Source organism: Ictidomys tridecemlineatus, chromosome 2 (genome assembly GCF_052094955.1).
Source record: "Ictidomys tridecemlineatus isolate mIctTri1 chromosome 2, mIctTri1.hap1, whole genome shotgun sequence".
Lineage (NCBI taxonomy): Eukaryota > Metazoa > Chordata > Mammalia > Rodentia > Sciuridae > Ictidomys > Ictidomys tridecemlineatus.
The window spans coordinates 67,488,959-67,504,202 of record NC_135478.1 but is presented as its reverse complement, the minus strand read 5'-3'; the positions used below and the strand labels follow the sequence as shown (position 1 = coordinate 67,504,202).

The 15,244-nt window shown below is 39.7% G+C and overlaps 1 protein-coding gene and 1 non-coding gene across 2 annotated transcripts in view; both read left to right on the top strand.

Moving 5' to 3' along the window:
- Positions 1-14,068, top strand: part of LOC144375122 (axin interactor, dorsalization-associated protein-like) — a 74,455-nt gene extending 60,387 nt beyond the window's left edge. The window contains exon 5 of the mRNA XM_078038683.1: positions 13,931-14,068. The gene's annotated coding sequence lies outside the window, so the exon portion shown is untranslated. The remainder of the gene's footprint in view (positions 1-13,930) is intronic.
- Positions 7,540-7,646, top strand: LOC144375545 (U6 spliceosomal RNA). The gene has a single exon (XR_013435612.1). It is a non-coding gene; the product is annotated as a U6 spliceosomal RNA (small nuclear RNA).
- Positions 14,069-15,244: the final 1,176 nt, after the last annotated feature.

Genomic DNA, 15,244 nt, shown 5'->3' with positions numbered 1-15,244 from the left:
ATTCTCCTGTTGGAATACCTAGATAAGGCCTTATCCAATTTATGTCTCCTAATAACTTTTGAAAGTCATTAAGTGATTTGAGTTGATCTACTCGTATTTGAATTTTTGGTGGACGGACCATGGTTGAGGATAATAGAACTCCTAAATAATTAATTGGAAAATTTAATTGTACTTTATCTATTGCTATCTCTAGATTATAATTTTTTAATAAGTTTGTAAGTGTGGCATAACATTCTAGCAATGTGTTTTTAGCTTTGTGTGCCAATAACACATCATCCATATAGTGAAATATTTGTAGTTCAGGATTTTGATTTCTAAGTGGCTGGATTACTTTGTTAACATAAATTTGACACATAGTTGGGCTGTTAGCCATCCCTTGAGGGAGTACTTTCCATTCATATCTCTGATCAGGACCTTCATGATTTAGTGCAGGGATAGTAAATGCAAAACGTGGACTATCCTCAGGATGAATTGGAATTGAAAAAAAACAATCTTTAATATCTATAACTAAAACATACCAGGTTTTTGGCAAAGCAGACAATTGAGGAATCCCCGATTGAGCAGGTCCCATAATGACCATTTCATTGTTAATGGCTCTTAAATCTTGCAGTAATCTCCATTTACCAGATTTCTTTTTGATGACAAAAATGGGAGTATTATGGGGAGATACAGAAGGTTGTATATGTCCTTCCGCTAATTGTTGTTTGACCAGATCATGGGCTACTTGTGTCTTTTCTTTAGTCAAGGGCCACTGAGGAACCCATACTGGTCTTTCTGATTTCCATGTAATTTTTATTGTCTCAGTGGCCCTTTGTGAAAATCCAACCCATGTCTGTCTGTTCCTTGATCTATTTGTATTGGTGCTGCTATACATTGTTCTTGTCTTTCTAATCTTTTTCCTTTCCTAAAACCTTGTCTAGCCATAATAGTGGGTGCATTTTGATTGATATTATTTGTTAATGTCAAACCTAATTGATCTAAGACATCTCGTCCCCATAAATTTACCGGAAGATGATCCAATACATAAGGCTGTATAGTTCCTTCACATCCTTCAGGATCCTTCCAATCTAATAGCATTGCACTTCTATCGGGATTAGTCGCCACTCCTAGGCCTCGAAGCGATTGAGTGGCTTGTTGTAATGGCCAATGTTTTGGCCATTCTTGACGAGAGATGATGCTAAGATCTGCACCTGTATCCAGTAGCCCATTAAATTCATGTCCTTGAATATTTAGTTTTAGCATGGGGCGAGAATCTAAATTTAAAGAAAGCATAGCCCAATCTACACCTGTGGAGCCTAATCCCTTGGAACCTCTTTCTACAACATGACTGGAAAATTTATCATGTAGGCTTGGTATTATTAGTAACTGTGCTATTCTATCTCCTGGTGAAATTACTGATATACCCTTTGGAGAACTGGCTATAATTTTTATTTCACCTTCATAATTGGAATCAATTACCCCAGGACTTATCAAAAGTCCTTTTAGAGTAGAAGAGCTGCGTCCCAATAATAAGCCTACTGTTCCTTTGGGAAGAGGTCCTTTTACCCCTGTGGGAATGATTTGAACTCCCATCTCTGGAGTTAGTACTGATTTGGTGGAGGCGCAGATGTCCAACCCTGCGCTCCCTCTGGTTTGTCTGATGAGGGATCTGATGTGCTGGGCACTACCTTGATGGGGTTGCTGGGTTCCTCCAGTGCTCCGTATATTTGTGGTTTGGGGCCCCGGAGCATTGGGGCCCCCTGTCCATTTTTTGGCAACGGAGCCCGATGCCTTTGTCCACGATATTGTGGATAAACACCCTGTCCTTGTTCGTTTTTTGATAATGGAGTACCCTCTATGGTGGTTTGAGGACGGTATTCATTAGCCCAATATAATGGAGTACCCTCTATGGTGGTTTGAGAACGGCATTCATTAGCCCAATGTCTCCCTCTACGGCATCGTGGGCAAATACCCGGTATTCTACTTGTTTGATACCTAGTTTTGTTAAACCCTCCTCCTATGGGGCAATTCCTTTTAAAATGTCCTGTTTGTTGACAATTGTAGCATGTTCTTGGCCTGGCATCTAAAGCCTGTTTTACTGCAGCTGCCACAATTTGCCCTTGTTCATTAATGTCTCTGGCATCTAAAACCTGTTTTACTGCAGCTGCCACAATTTGCCCTTGTTCATTAATGTCTCTGGCATCTAAAGCCTGTTTTACTGCAGCTGCCACAATTTGCCCTTGTTCATTAATGTCTCTGGCATCTAAAGCTTGTTTTACTGCAGCTGCCACAATTTGCCCTTGTTCATTAATGTCTCTACATAATTTAATATATGTGTTTAAATCTTCATGTTTCCATGGTCTAATGATATCTCTACACCAACGATTCGCTTGGTCATAAGCCAGTTGTTTTATAAATGGCATTGCTTGTTCTGTATTCCCAAAAACTCTGGTAGCTGTTTGAATAAGCCTATCTACAAATTCAGCGTAAGGTTCATTAGCTCCTTGTATTATTTTAGATAATTGACCTTGTAAACCTCCATGTTCTTGTAAAGTCTTCCATGCCCTAACTGCATCTACAGCAATTTGTAAATATACACCAGGATCATATGCAAGTTGTTGCTGCCGATCCTCATAAGGTCCCTTTCCTAACAACATATCTAGATTTCTCTGAGGATAACCAGCTGCTGCATTTCGACTAGCCGTCTCCTTGCAAAATTCCTCATTGGCAACCTTCCATAACAGGTATTGTCCTCCATTTAGCACAGCTTTACACAAACTAGCCCAATCTGCTGGCGTCATGCTTAAGTTGGTAATGGATTCGACCAAGCTTACAGTGAAGGGTGCTTGAGGACCATAGGTTGCTACAGCCTCTTTTAGCTCCTTCACTGATTTGAAATTTAAACCCTGGTAAGTTCGCTGCCCTCCTACCTCAAATACAGGGCATACTTGAGATCCTGTCTCAGGATCCCAACTATCAACTGCGGGGGTTGGGAGTCTCTTAGCATATGGAGGTGGTGCTGTTGATTGGACACTTATGCCCTCTGGTGATAGAGTGCTGTTAGTAACAGTCTCTAGTAGAGGTGGCGCTGTTGGTTGAACACTTACGCCCTCTGGTGATAGAATGCTATTAGTAGCAGTCTCCTGTAGAGGCGGTGCTGTTGGTTGGACACTTACGCTCTCTAATAAAAGGGTCTTATTAGCAGTCTCCTGTTTTAAATTTTCCCCTGATAGATTTTTCTGCTCTAAACTTTCTTCCTCTGTCTCACTATCTCGAAAGACCTTCTCTTTCACTTGAATCTTTTCCTCTTTCTGACTAACTTGAGAGACTTCCTCTTCTACTTGAATCAATATGTCTTCTTCTTCCTCTACCTCTGTCTGAACTGAAGGCTTTGGACTAAGCAAACTAGATACCAACGTCCACAATGACAATGTGCCAACTGGCAGAGTCCCTGGGTTGTTCTTTTCTATTCTTTTTAAATCTTCACCATGATGGTTCCATTGTGATATATCTAACAGCTCCTCCTTAAAAAGCCATGGGCTATATTCTTGTATTACATCAACGTATGCCCTGACTGCTCTTGATTTTACTGGGAAGCTTCCTTCCTCTAACAATTTACTTAACACTCTTTCGGTTTGTTTTTTACTAATTGCTGATCCCGTATTTCTACTATAATACAACCCAACAAGATGACGCCAAACAAAACCGAGACAGAATCCAATAAAAAGGGAACCACACAAAATCATTATAACAGCCTTTCTATCCTCCTGACATATGCATCCGTCCTTTCTCCCTATCTGTTCCTCAAACGCAAATAGTTTTTCCTCAGATGTGAGTGGTTTTTCTTCCCTCTTACTCATCTCCAGGGACAGGAAAGTTAAAACAAAAACGAAGCAAAACAAAAGAGGAGACTTAGAATGGCTCCCCATCCTCTCGCCCTGCCCTCAGGGGCGAGCAGTTTACTTACCCTCAGTTGCTCCCCGTGCGAGCCACCAAATGCCGAAGTCTGGCTTGGCACAAATCAGGAGCCACTTGTCAAAAAGAAACTAACTTTATTTTTAGAACTACAAACGCCAAACAAAACAGCTCCAGGGAAAAACCCTCAGAGCCCAACTGCCACCACCGGCTTCCACAAGCCTCTCTCCCCCACACCAGCTTCTCAACCTCCCACAATCCTCCTCCTCTTGAGGCCGATTGGCTGGGTTGCGTGGGCAGAGCCAAAGAAGTCACCCAATGAGCAGCTCCGTGGAGGAGCCAATCAGCTAGATGTTGCTGGGGCAGCTGTGAGCCAATCATCAGCTGGCAGTCTGAAGGGCAGGGAAACAGCCCAATGAACATCACCGCAGAGGAGCCAATCAGCTAGATGTTGCTGGGGCAGTCTGAAGCTTGCTGGCAGCTGGAAGTTTGCTGGGGCCCCTTTGGCTGTGGCTCTCAACATCGGTGACAAACCACAGAAATGAATTAGTTCAAACATACCTTAGTGGGATATAGCTTAAAGACAAGAGAATTTCATTTCAGGAATACATTCCTGAAAGTATTTTAAATAACATAAATATAGTCTTGTGTTGCTTAATGATGGGAATAAATTCTGAGAAACACATCTTAGGCAATTTCAGCATGTAAACATCATTGAGCATACTTATACAAACCTAGAAAATATAGCCATTTCCACACGTAGGTATTCATATATGGTATATCATCGCTTTGGGGATAAAAACCTATAAGATATTATTATACTGAATTCTGTAGACAATTGTAACATTGTAAATGTTTATATATCTAAACATATCAAAACACAAAAAAGATATTAAAAATACTAGGTGACAAGAATTTTTTAGCTCCATTATTATGCACTAATGACCAAAATGTCATTAAGTGGCACAAGACTGTAAACAATTATACTGATGTCATTGAAAACTGGAACTCCAACATCAGAGAAAGAAAACACAAATCTAAGATAGATGAAGTGAAGTAAAATCTCTCCTGAATTTTCATGGGAATTATCTAAATGACATGATGAAAAATCCCCACATATTTCTGAGCTTTGTTCACTAAAAAGGCCTACAAATGACAGTCAATTTGAGCAATAAGCAATCCTAGTACTTGGAATGTAGCCTCTAAATATCATTTCCTATTGAAAGGAACCAAAGTTCTTTTAGAGAAATAGTTCCTTCAAGGTCTGGACAGGGAATGTTTAAGATGAACTTGGAATATCTCATAGTTCAAAAGCAAGTGAAATAGGTAACAATGACCACTAGGTGGTGGCAAAGGGTCCCAGGAGCCAAGATAAAGAGGCTTCTACAAGGCAAAAGGGGGAGAAATTGAGCATCAGGTAAGAACAATTACTATTCCTAACTGGATTAAACACACCAAATATTTTTAAATGCATGACGTCATATTGACTCTTAAATAAAAGTTAAAAAGATTTCAAAAGCCCCTTTGGGTATCATTTGATAATGCTAGAATACCACCTTACTATTCTGAAAAGTAATGAAGAAAAGGAATCAAATGTTTATCTCCTGCCTTAACTATACAAACCAAATATCTGTGTAAAGAATAATCAATCATAGCCAGGCGTCGTGGCACACACTTGTAATCCCAGTAGTTCGGGAGGCTGAGGAGGGAAGATAGCAAGTTCAAAGTCAGCCTCAGCAAAAGCGAATTGCTAAGCAACTCAGTGAGACCCTGTATATAAATAAAATACAAAATAAGGCTGGGGATATGGCTCACTAGCCAAGTGCCCCTGAGTTTAATCCCCAGTACAAAAAAAAAAAGAAAGAAAGAAAGAATAATCAATCATAAATTTTTATTTGTATAGGCATCCCAGCCTTTAAATGAAGAAAGAAAAATCCCAGCAACTCAGACCATTGCTATTTTGCAACCTGTAATATATTAGCAAATCTCACCAAGGTCACTGTTGACTAGTAGTCAACATCAAAGGAGAGGACATGCAGATGTCAATGCAATATTTTATTAAGTTTTCATAAGAAACAGAATTGAACCTAAACCTGACTACCAATTTCCAAGAAATATAAAGCAACAGAGAAAGGCTGAGGTTGTTAGCTCAGCACTTGCCTAGAATGCATGGAGCCCGAGGTTCAATCCCCAACACCACCAAACAAACAAACAAAAAAAAAAAGGCAATAGAGAAAACAGGTTAAATTGTTGTACCAGGGGGATGTCATTTATTCACCAAAGCTACAATATATCCTAGAAGTCCCACAAACATATTTTTTTCAATTATCGCAAAAAGTTACAACAAAAGGATAAATCAATAGAGAGTAACTTATATGAGACTTGTTCTCCCACTGAAAGCAACCAGAAAGTTGGAATATATATATATATATTTTTTTTTGGTATCAGGGATTAAACTCAGAAGCACTTGATCACTGAGCCACATCCCCAGTCTCAGCCCCATTTTGTATTTTATTTAGAGACAGGGTCTCACTGAGTTACTTAGCACCTCACTTTTGGCTTTGAACTCATGATCCTCCTGTCTCAGCCTCCCGAGCCACTAGGATTAAGGCATGTGCCACCATGCCCAGTCAAAATATATTTTTAAAGAGCTATTTTTCAGATAGAAAGCCACAAGGGACATGCAACTGTCACCCCTAAGAGCAGGAGAACAAATAGATGAGCATTTCACCTGGAGGCACCCTCTAGACCTCAGTTTGGGAAGGGGAACCCAAATAGGGCATAACAGTCTCACTGAGGAGAGAGAGACCAGAGTTCCAGGAGATTAAGCAGCCAAAAATATGTAGAGAAAACTACCAGAAAGATGGGAGCCACAAAGAAAGAGAGTTCCAGAAATCTGCATGGAGGTGGTCTTCAGTTTGGGGCTACATTCTAAGCAGTACCTGCGAGGGCCAAGAACAACTATAAGCTAACCAATCCCACAGTTGGCACTGAGCTGGGAGAAGTCTGGATTCCAGCTAGCCAGAGAGAGTTGACATACAAAAACAGTATGGTCAACAAGCTCATGAAGAAGTATTTGATCCAGGCATCATGGCACATGTCTGTAATCCCAGCAACTCAGAAGGTTGAGGCAGGAGGATCCCAAGTTTGAGGCTGGCAACTTATCAAGGGCCTAAGCAAGTTAGTGAGACCCTATCTCAAAAGAAAAAAAAAGTTCACTCAATATCATTAATTATCAGGAAATAAACTCACAAAGACATACCCACTAGAATGGCCCAAGTGCTAGTGAAGATGAAGTCAAGTGGAAGTCTCCTAAATTGCTGGTGGAAGTATAAAATGATTGTGGTCATTTTTTAGCATGGCTTGACAGTATCACATAAGATAAAAACATACATTAAACGTAGGAGGCAATTGCACTCCTAGATATAAATGAGTCCATTTATAGTGGCATATATATGAAATAGTACTGTAGGAAAAATGAATCTATAGTTTAAAAAAAAAGTTATCAGTGGTTGCCTGGAACAGGTGGTGAAGGAACTCACTGGGAAGGATCCCAAGGAAACCCCTTTTCTAATGAAAAAACTGTTCTATATCTTGATTATGGTAGTTTTTACATGGGTATCTACATTTGTTAAAACTCAGAGTGTGCTTGCTTTGGCAGCACATATACTAAAATTGGAACAATACAGAAAAAATTAGCATGGTCCCTGAGCAAGGATGACACCCACATTTGTGAAGCATTCCATAGTTTTGTGGAACCAACCCTTCAACAGATGAATGGATAAAGAAACTGTGGTACATATATGAAATGGAATATTACTTATAGCCTTAAAAGAGAAAAAAATTACGGCATCTGCGGGTGAATGGGAATATCAGGTTAAGGGAAGTAAGCCAATCCCAAAAACCAAAAGCTGTATGTTCTCTCTGAAAGTGGATGCTGACCCATAATGGGGGTAAGGTGGGTGGTAAGAGGCATGGAAAGAATGGAGGAACTTTGACTGGGCAAAGGGGAGGTAGGACAGGTGACAGGGCATAGGGATAGGAAAGATGGTGGAATGAGATGAACCTTATTACCCGAGGTACATGTAGGAATACAAATGTGTTGTGTACAACTAGGAAAAGTTTTGTTCCATTTATATACAATGAATCGAAATGCATTCTGCTATCATGTATAACCAATTAGAACAAATTAAAAAAAACTCACTGATATTAGCTATCAAGGAATTACTGTTAAGTTGGGTGATGGCCCGTGGGTTCATTATACTACTCTCTGTGCTTTTCTTTAAAGCTTTTCTAATTAAATTTATTTTTTAACTAGTACATAGAAACAAACATTATAATTATTGAAGTAGGTAACATGACATTTTGATGCATGATTACACTATGTAACGTTTAAATCAGTTAAATATATCTACCTCCTCAAACATCATTTCTCTATGGTAAAACTTTCACAACCTTTTCTTCTAGTATTCTAAAATGTACAGTATGTTATGGTTACCTATAGTCCCCTACTATTCTCTCTGCTCTTATTTGAAAGTTTCCATGATAAAAATACTAAAAATAATTTTTAAATTAAGATATAACTTCAAATATTTAAAGGATTTCTATGTAGAAAAGAATTCAGTTTTATAGAGGAAATCATGTGGAGGAAAATCTGGAGTCAATACAAGGATGAACTAGACAACAGAAGAACATATAGCCTTGTAAGAGAGTGACTCATGCTAGGAAATACTGGTGTACAGGCCTCATAACTACTCGTCAGGGCCACAGTAAAGAAAATAACAGCAATGAGTGAGAAACTAGACTAACAGCCTTCCAAGGTTTCTTCTAACACTAAGATTCTACTAAGATTCCATTGATCAATGAACCTGATTGGTGCACATCTCCCAAACACATCAGAGCCTATTACTCTCCAGTCCTATCAGATATCATACTACTTGTTTAAGATTTTACATTGATTTGTTCATAATTTTTGCATATATTTGTTAAGTCCTTTTCTTAAGGCTTTCAAAAATCACAATCATGCCTTACACCTGTTAGACTCTTTTAGTCCTCACACAATGTCCTGTACATACTGGGCCATCAAAATGCCTTTTTGAAATCTCCTTTCAAATCAGTCTTTTAACATTGTGCCTCTTCTTTGACACTCACGTCTATGTCTTACCTATCACCGTACAATCACTGACACACCTGCACCACATTCGTGTCCCCTGACCTAGACCTAGAGGAGGGCTCTGTGCATACCTAAAAATATGAATAAAGAAATCCTTTCCATATCGTGAGGCTGTTAACTTTCCAAGTGATGCTGATTCATTCTGATAATCAAATTATGACTGTGGAAGACTGCTTTAATCACTGGAAATATCATTATTCTAACTGCCTGGCTTGTACATACCCCTTACCCAGGTGGCTGCCACCATCATGAACAAACATGGAGCCAACTGAAAAATGATTTGTTTCTCCCCACCACATCTTTTCCACCCTGGTGGTCTTTCCTCCCCAGGTATTCATTGATTTATACCACCTTCTGACTGCCTACATGAGAATTAGGGGGTGCGTAGGGGTAAAACCCTTCAAAATGCCAGACACCTCACCAGACATTTTACCTTGTCAAATCATTTAATTCTTATGATTGGAGTAAGCATTATCTACATTTTTCAGATGAGGAAAACTTTTTTTCAAAAGTTTACTTATTTGCCCAAACTTCTAAATGATAACCTTGGGATTTGAAACCACATCTACCTGGCTTCAAAATCTATACATTTTACAAGGAAAACAACAACATCATCTTTCTTACACAAGCCTTGAAATAACACAATCTACAGGAAACAACTTCAGTTGAGGAGGATTACTGTCACAAAGGCCCTAGGACCTCCAACCTCTAAAAGCTTTCTCATTCCTATAATTAAATTCTAAAAGTCCAATATCAACAAATACCAATGGGGGGGAGGTAAGTCCTAAAATGCTTAGATAAGCTTCTAGACAGATTAAATGTCTTGTTTGAATCATGATTTTCTTTAGAAAGATCAGCCTTAAGTGACTCTTTATAAGAAACAGATCTAACCTAATTCCTTTTCATTCTTAAAACTTTCTAAGGATCCCCACTATTAATGGTCTAATGCTACTTTGGCTCATGACTTCAGTTAAGATTTGCTGGCCTCTCCAACAGGCCCATCCCCCTCCAACTTCACACTTTACAACACCAACTATTCACATTCTCCTGCCCTCCCCAAATATCCTTTCTTCATGTTTCCATTTCTCTGAACACATTTCTTCTGACTGCCAGCTTCCCCCACCACCCCAGCCTGTCTAATCAACAACAAACCACATGTCAGACTCCTGTTTGCCCTTTGCCTGTGCTTCAAACACATCTCAACCACTTTCTGACCTTATTGATCACCCTTCCAACCATAATAAATGCATTTATGGACAATAATGTTCTACCATCGAATAAATACCTCTCTTTCTGTCATTATCTTACTGTGTTTCAAGTGAATGCTGTTATCTCCCTGCCAGAATGAAAGGTTCTGAGGGGAAGAACCAAGTTTTTATAGGTGTGCAAATGTCCAGCCTTGGTAGACAGCAAATCTTCCTCATGTGCTAAACCAAGTAGCCATTAAAGCCACACCCCTATGGCTTTTGTTTCAGGAGCTATCTACTCAAAGGATCAGGAGTAATTTTCATAAAGACATTTTAAGTTCTTCACTTCATGACCAGAAGCCACTTAAAAACTAATAAATAATCAACATTCTAATTGAAGAAACTATGTCAAACTTACCATCTTAGACAAATAAAGCAAGAATGAATGTAATAAGAAAAGTATGGTGGTGGCATCTTCTGGCTCTTCCACCTTTATCTCTAGTTAGTTTTCTGTATCAGCAGCATCAACAGGAGTACCTTCTGTTATAAGTAGCTCTAAAATTGAAAGGGGAAATGGCTATTTTATTTTATGCTATAGAATAAGAATTGTCTCTCTTCAGTTTCAATATTCATCGAGTGTTTCACTAAATATATGAGTCACAGTGCCTGGAATATTTGGCTCTCCTAAAGACAATTAACACAGAGAAGAAAACTTCATAATCCTAATTAGAGCTATTAGACCCTTCAATTATAAAATGAACAATCTCTAGTCTACTCTCCACTACTTCAATGGCCATAGAACTGCTACCAGAACAATATTCACTCAAGGGAAAATTTAAAACCAGAGATATATAGACCAGGGTCACATTCAACAAACATGGATTTAGTGCTGGTGAAACCTTGTGTTTAAAATTTTAGGAAAGCTGAAATAGAGGGAGTCTTGGTTTGCAGATTTGCAGGTGGAATGAGCCAAGGCTTAACACAGTATCTGGCACCTGGCAGAGATACTCAACAATTATTTATTGAATGCACAGATGACAGCTATTTAAAAAGAACACAGTAATATCAAGAGAGACTAAAGGGAATTGGATACAGACCTGCATTGAGGCTCTGTGAATGAGGTAGAATTCCAGTAAGAACTGAGAGCTTGTAGGGGTGGAATTTCAGTATGAGTTACAGCCTGGGGTACGTTTGATTAAACAGCAGGAGTCCAACATGCAGTTATTAAGAAGTTGGACCAGTTGCTTCTAAGGTCTTTCTCAACCCTGAGATTCCCATTCACTACTATTTTTTTAAGCTTTTGCCTAATTTTTTTTAGTTTAGTTTTTGATGGACCTTTATTTTATTTATTTGTATGCAGTTCTGAGAATCAAACCCAGTGCCTCACATGTTAGACAAGTGCTCTACCACTGAGCTACAACCCCAGGCCCTCCATTCACTATTGGTCTATGAATTTGACTGCTGGTGAAGTCTGCACCATAGGCTCAGCATCTCAGCAACCTGAGCGGGCTGGCTGAGGCGCCGGCAGAGCCGGAGGGGACACACGCAGGGTCCTGAGGCTCTGTCACTCCTGCGCCCCACCCGTCATCCTACGACCCCCTAGCCCAGCCCACGGGGCAGGGGACCGGGGGATCAGAGCCCCATGCAGCCCCAAAGAGCCACCACGGAGACCCTGGGCTGCCCACCCACCTGTGGACTCACTGCTGCATTCGTCGTCTGCAGAGTTTGTGCTTCCACAAGGGCCAGCCGGTGCTCGGGTCCAGTTGGCCCGGCACTCGCCAGGTCAGCCACAGCACGAACAGCAAGAAGAGCAGCACTGGCGCTGCAGCCATGTTGTGGTCACCTTGGGGAGTCGGTGACAGGGTGGAGTAGGCTGTGGCGGGCGTCAGGGGGCGGAGGCGGGGCTCAGGGGGGCGGGTGGGGTGGGTAGCAAAGCACAGAGGGGTGGCGCCCGGGAAGGCTTAAGCCTTTCCCGGGTGACACCTCAGCAGGGATATCTGGGGGTCAATCCACAGACTCTACTGGAGAACACACGGAGCTGGAGCTCCGTCCTTCTCTAGTCAAGACCTTCTCATGGACTGAAGACCTTCTCCTCTAGTCGCTGCCTTGGCAACTAGAACTCTCCTTCTCATCCAATCACCTGCCTTTGCTCCTGTGACCTCACAAGGGACCCTCCACATGATTCTAGTAGTCACCCACCCATCCCCCCCCCCCTGCCAACTGGTCCTTTCTGGCTTTCCTTAATGTCTCATTTCTGGTCCATCCTAAACTAGCCCACTCCACTTCACCATCACTCCCATCCCCCATTCCTGGTCTGGTACCTCCTTTTCTGAACTACCAAATCCCACCCATGACTTGTCACAGCTAGTCTATGGTTCCAGGCTCCCTCCCCTTCAATCTCTTTGAGGTTCCTTGAAGCCCCACCCCAAGATCCCTCTGATTAGGAAAGGGGAAGGTGAATAGAACTGTGAGTGAGGGTGTAAACTGGAGACAGTGGCCTGCTTTTTTTTTAAGGTGGGGACAGGTGGGGGCAGAGAGATGGACATTAGTCTTCAGGCTAAGATCTTGAGATTCTTATCTTTATCCGTAAGGGAAGAAATTATTTAATTCAAAACCATATTTTTAATTCTCATTTTGTGCTACCAAAGCCCTAGCATGGTGTGGGAGTGGATGAAAATCAAAAGACAAGATATCTGGTCCTGGTCGGAAAAAGTCCACAACTTAGTGGGAACCAACTGACAAAACCGATTGTCAGAGAAGAAAGCTAGTAGCTAACATTTCTTGAAAGCTTTATGTCCAGTTGTTATTCTGAAGGAAATTTTATTTTTTCTGACCTCTAAGAGGGATCTTACATTTTTCTACTTCCCTTTCCAAGACTATTCCCTCTTTTGCACTGTGTAATCTTGAATTTAAATCTGAATTAGTTGCATTGATTTTCCCTTGTGTTAATAGTCAAATTATGATACAATTTGAATTATTGAAATGCATATGGAGGGGTTTCTTTTCTTATTTTTAATGAAAACTCACGTTTTTTAAAATTAGCACCTAGGGGACTATAGGTGGAGACTTAATATGTAGAGTCATCAGCATGATAATTGTGATTAAATAAACACAAATCAGTTCATGACAGATGATTTCACTTACTATTATAATCAGCTTTCTCCTCTATAAAACAGCACAATTAGTCCTAAATTGACATTCACTAATTGTATATTAGAGTTTCAAGGAAAACAATGAAGAGTTGGTAACTAGCATAATGATTGAGATGTGTTTTGACATCAGTAATTATTATTATTTTTAAGATGGGGGTCTTGCTATGTTGCCTAACCTGATCTCCAACACCTGGACTCAAGCAATCCTCCTGGCTTGGCCTTCTGAGTAGTTAGGACTACAAGTCACCAAACCAGCCCAGTAATTATTGTTTAGTAGATCTCTTTTTGGACACTAAAATCACTACTAATATGATTGTATATGTTTGAAATTGGTTTTAGGAGCAACATACAGATTTGATGCAATTCCCATCAAAATACCCATGAATTGGTGTGAATATACTTAGTATACAATGAGAGATATGAAAAATTGTGCTCTATATATGTAATATGAATTGTAAAGCATTCTGTTGTCATATATAAATTTAAAATAATAATAATAATAATAATAAATGTCATTTTTCCAGAACTAGAACAAACAGTCCTGAAATCCATTTGGAAGAATAAAATATTCAGAATAGCCAAAACAATTCTAAGTCAATAAAGCAAGCTGGAGGCATCATCACAATACCTGACTTCAAATTGTACTACAAAGCTATGGAAATAACCACTGCATTGGCTCTGTCATAAAACCAGATACATAGACCAATGGGAAAGAAGAGAAGACACAGAAAAAGATCCAACACAGTTAACACTCATCTGATTCTTGACAAAGATGCCAAAAACATATTGGGAGAAAAGACAGGCTTTAAACAAGTGGTGCCAGGAAAATTGGTTATCCATATGTAGACAAATAAGATTAGACCCTGTACAAACTTGAAAGAGATCAAAAGCCCAGGAATTAGACCAGAAACTATGCAAATCCTTGGAAGAAAATATACATTTGAGACTCCAGCATATAGGTACAGGCAATGACTTTCTTATTAGAACTCCTAAAGCTCAGAAAATAATGACAAAAGTTAATAAACAGAATGGCATCAAATTAAAAAGCTTCTGCACAGCAAAGGAAACAATTAGTAACATGAAGAAAGAACCTAAGGAATTGGAGAAAATATATTTGCTAACTACTCTTTTTTTTTAAGAGAGTGAGAGAGAATTTTTTAATATTTATTTTTTAGTTTTTGGCGGACACAACATCTTTGTTTGTATGTGATGCTGAGGATCGAACCTGCACTGCATGCATGCCAGGCGAGCGTGCTACCGCTTGAGCCACATCCCCAACCCTGCTAACTACTCTTTGACACAGGATTAATATCCAAACTATATAAGAAACTTTTAAAAACTTAACACCAAAACCTCAAATAACCTAGCTTAATTGGGCAAATGAATTAAACAGATACTTCTCAAAAGAAGAAATAAAAATGGACAACAAATCTATAAAAATGTTCAACATCATTAGCAATTAGGGAAATGCAAATCAAAACTACAGTGAGCTTTCATCTCACTTTAGTCAGAATAGCAGCCATCAAGAATATGAACGATATGGGGCTGGGGTTGTGGCTCAACAGCACATTGCTTGTCTAGCACGTGCAAGGCCCTGGGTTCGATCCTCAGCACCACATTAAAAATAAATAAATAAAAATAAAGGTATTGTGTCCAACTACTTAAAAAAAAGAATATGCACAATAATAAATGCTAGAGAGAATGTGGAGAAGAAGGGACACTTTTTTCTCTGTTGATAGGATTATAAATGAATATAACCACTATTGAAATCAGTATGGAGGTTCCTCAAAAGACTAGGCAGGAGACCACCATATAACCCAGCTATACAACTACTCAAT